The sequence below is a fragment of the Silene latifolia genome, chromosome Y, assembly GCF_048544455.1.
Source record: "Silene latifolia isolate original U9 population chromosome Y, ASM4854445v1, whole genome shotgun sequence".
Lineage (NCBI taxonomy): Eukaryota > Viridiplantae > Streptophyta > Magnoliopsida > Caryophyllales > Caryophyllaceae > Silene > Silene latifolia.
In genome coordinates this window covers 396,110,644-396,114,813 of record NC_133538.1, presented here as the reverse complement: position 1 = coordinate 396,114,813, position 4,170 = coordinate 396,110,644, and the positions used below count along the sequence as shown (strand labels likewise).

General features: G+C 39.4%; 2 pseudogenes; both read right to left on the bottom strand.

Moving 5' to 3' along the window:
* Window positions 1–1,050: 1,050 nt before the first annotated feature.
* Window positions 1,051–1,148, bottom strand: LOC141636027 (small nucleolar RNA R71; annotated as a pseudogene).
* Window positions 1,149–3,850: 2,702 nt separating this feature from the next.
* On the bottom strand, window positions 3,851–3,950 carry LOC141635776 (small nucleolar RNA R71; annotated as a pseudogene).
* Window positions 3,951–4,170: the final 220 nt, after the last annotated feature.

Below are 4,170 nucleotides of genomic sequence, written 5' to 3'. Positions count from 1 at the left end.
GATCACCACCATGAATCCCCTATGAACCCATGACACCCTTGTGCCTTAATCTATTGTTTACAAACCCCCACTTTGTTTGCTTGTTTTGCTTTCATTTCTTTACATTTCATTGTTATAGTAGTGTAGCTTGATACCTCATATCTCAACCCAATTTATAACACCCTAAGACATAGCTTTCTACAACCGATAACTTAATTCAATACCCGTCCTTTGAGATCCGACCTTTACTTACCACTCTACTTAGAGTAGTTTGTTTAGTTATAAATATTGTTTTCGTTGGCCGACTTAGACGACAATGTTTTGAACCGCACCAAAAATGGCGTTGTTGCCGGGGACAGTGTTCAATTGAATTGTTGTCTTTTGTTGTTTTTAGTTGTGTCTTTTTTAACCTTGGGGAAGTCAAACTCCTCAAGGTAGTTTTCATTGTTTTCTAGTGGTTTGCTTTTTGCATGTCTAGGAGATCACAAGGTAGACCTTTGCCTATTAATCCCGAAATTGAAAGAACTTCGACTAATCTTAGAAGAACCGCTAGAGGGGCTTCAACAATTTTGGGTATTGGAGAACTTGCGGACGTCGGTGTTATCCAATTGAATAGTGTTGTGTTTACCAACTCTTTTGCAAGAGAAGGAGAGGAGAACCCAATTCAAAGCCAACCACAAAATCGACCCACAATGCCTAAATTTTCACCTCATTTCGCACCTACCGACGAGAACTACCAAATGGTACTCCAACACCACCTCACTTAACCGGTAATTTTATTGCCAAATCCGCATTCATACCATTAGTTGAGAGAAGCCAATTTCGAGGGATGCCTAGTGAAGATCCTCATCTACACATGGAGACTTTTTGTGACTATTGTGATGTTATCTCTCAAACCGGAGTAACCCAAGATCAAATTCGATGGGTGTTGTTTCCTTTTTGCTTGATCGGTGCCGCAAAGCAATGGTTGAAGAGCCTAGACAAGGCTACCCTTGGTATTGATTCATGGAAGAAGTTAGCACTTGCTTTCTACAAGAAATTCTATCCTCCGGAGAAGACTAACATGTTGGGAGCCCAAATCACCGGGTTCAAGCAAAGGATGAAGAATCATTATATGAAGCATGGGAGAGATTTAAGGATACTTGTCGTTCTTGTCCACACCATGGACTTAGTGAGTGGTTCCTTGTTCAACAGTTTTGGAATGGCTTATATGAAGACTCACGAAATGTGCTTAATATGGGCTCGAATGGGAGGTTCACCGAGGTTGATAACAATCAAACATGGGCCAAAATCGAAGAGATGGCGGTTCATAATTCCCAATATAATAGGCCTCGAAAGGCCACTAGAGGATGAAAGGATGAGGTAGATTCCATCACACAACTGGGTGCTCAACTAAGTGCTCACATCGACACTATCAACATGAAGTTTGAGAAGGCCATGTCTAAGCTCCATTTATTTAGGAGCCTTTAGCAAGACATTCCTAATAAATAGGACTGTTACCATCTCGGTTGCCTGATCTGACTCATATTTGTGCACATTTAGTCCCCGAAATAGCCTTGTTCCTATGCATTCTAGTGCTATTTAGGTTCATTTTTTATCTTTAGTTCCCTACTTTGCATATTCTTTGAGGTTTTGTGTCCTTGGTAGGAGAGGATTTCTAGCCTTGCACTTATGGAGCAAAGTAAACCTAAATGGATTGCATCTAATGACCAAGCATCAAAGAAGAGATCATTACTAAAGGCCTAAGTGAATAAATGAAGTAGAAATGGGCAATGATGAAGAGCCCCACGACCTACCCACGATCCCCACGGATCCTTGGGCAGTCAAAGAAGAAGAAGAAGAGCTGAGCAAAAGATCTGGGCGTCTCAGCCCTCAATCCGAGCGTCCCGAGCACAGGTCGGGTGTCTCGAGGCTATATCCGAGCGTCTCAACCTCATGTCGAGCGGATTATTGGGCAGAGCATGTTTGCATCCGGGCGGCTCTCTCTAGGACTTGAAAAGCACTAATCATCTTCTTAGGGACTTAATCGTCATTTAAGCCCTTAGTTACCCTAATATTTGTACTTGGTATAAATACCCCATTGTTTTAGGGGATTAAAAAAGGAGTTTTAGCTAGTTAGAATTTAACATTAATCAAGTTTATCAAGTTGTAATCTCTTAATCTAATATTAATCAAATCTCAAATTCTCTTTAATCCTTCAAGTGTTCTTAGTTTTAATTGGGTAATTTGAAGATTAGTTAGGTTTATTGAAGAATTGATAACTCTTCATCATTCATCAAGTGTTGTTCTATTATTTTTAGCTTATTATTTGGATCATCCTCAATTTGGTATAATCCTTTTTACCCTTGCTCATTTATTTACTCATTTACCATGTTTAACCTTGCTAATATGATTGACACCTTCATTAACATGTTTACCATAGTCATGAGTGAGTAGTCACCTAGCTAGGGTTAATGGGGGATTAGGGGAACTATAACATGGGAGTAGATCCATACTTAATCTAATATGTAATCATATAATTGCTTGCTTGTTGTAGTGTTAACCTATGCGCATAATATGCTTGATGAAATGCTAGGCTATGAAACCTTTCATGTTTTACCCATCTCTTATCTATTCAACAAGACTTATAAGATATAAACTAACTCGAGTCTTGTTAGACCATGCATAGAAGTTAATAGGAAGAAAGTAAGTCAACTTATAGGTGTTGTACATTCTAGACGACTCAGCTCCGGGACCCAAATCTTTCTATGAATCGTAAGACATAAACTAACTCGGTTCCTCTACAACAAAAATTGCTTGCAACTATGAAAACATGTTTGTATGATCACCACCATGAATCCCCTATGAACCCATGACACCCTAGTGCCTTAATCTATTGTTTACAAACCCCCACTTTGTTTGCTTATTTTGCTTTTATTTCTTTACATTTCATTGTTATAGTAGTGTCGCTTGATACCTCATATCTCAACCCAATTTATGACACCCTAAGACATAGCTTTCTACAACCGATAACTTAATTCAATACCTGTCCTTTGGGATCCGACCTTTACTTACCTCTCTACTAAGATTAGTTTGTTTAGTTATAAATATTGTTTTGGTTGGTCGACTTAGACGACAAAGTTTCGAACCACACCAAAAATGGTGTCGTTGTTGTGGACAGTGTTCAATTGAATTGTTGTCTTTTGTTATTTTTAGTTGTGTCTTTTTTTAACTTGGGAAATTCAAACTCCTCAAGATAGTTTTAATTGTTTTCTAGTTGTTTGCTTTTTGCATATGTAGGAGATCACAAGGTAGACCTTTGCCTATTGATCCCAAAATTGAAAGAACTTTGACCAATCTTAGAAGAACCGATAGAGGGGCTTCAACAAGTTTGGGTATTGGAGAACTTGTGGACGTCGGTGTTATCCAATCGGATAGTGTTGTGTTTACCAACCCTATTGCAAGAGAAGGAGAGGGGAACCCAATTTAAAGCCAACCATAAAATCAATCCACAATGCCTAAATTTTCATCTCATTCCGTACCTACCGAGGAGAACCTACCAAATGGTACTCCAACACCACCTCACTTAACCGGTAATTTCATTGCCAAATCCGCATTCATACAATTAGTTGAGAGAAGCTAATTTGGAGGGATGCCTAGTGAAGATCCTTATCTGCACATGGAGACTTTTTGTGACTATTGTGATGTTATCTCTAAAACCGGAGTAACCCAAGATCAAATTCGATGGGTGTTGTTTCCTTTTTCCTTGATCGGTGCCGCAAAGTAATGGTTGAAGAGCCTAGACAAGGCTACCCTTGGTATTGATTCATGGAAGAAGTTAGAACTTGCTTTCTACAAGAAATTCTATCCTCCGGAGAAGACTACCATGTTGAAGCCCAAATCACCGGGTTCAAGCAAAGGGATGAAGAATCATTATATGAAGCATGGGAGAGATTTAGGGATACTTGTCATTCTTGTCCACACCATGGACTTAGTGAGTGGTTCCTTGTTCAACAGTTTTGGAATGGCTTATATGAAGACTCACGAAATGTGCTTAATATGGGCTCCAATGGAAGGTTCACCGAGGTTGATGACAATCAAACAAGGGCCAAAATCGAAGAGATGGCGGTTCATAATTCCCAATATAGTATGCTTCGAAAGGCTACTAGAGGAGGAAAGCATGCGGTAGATTCCATCACACAATTAGGTGCT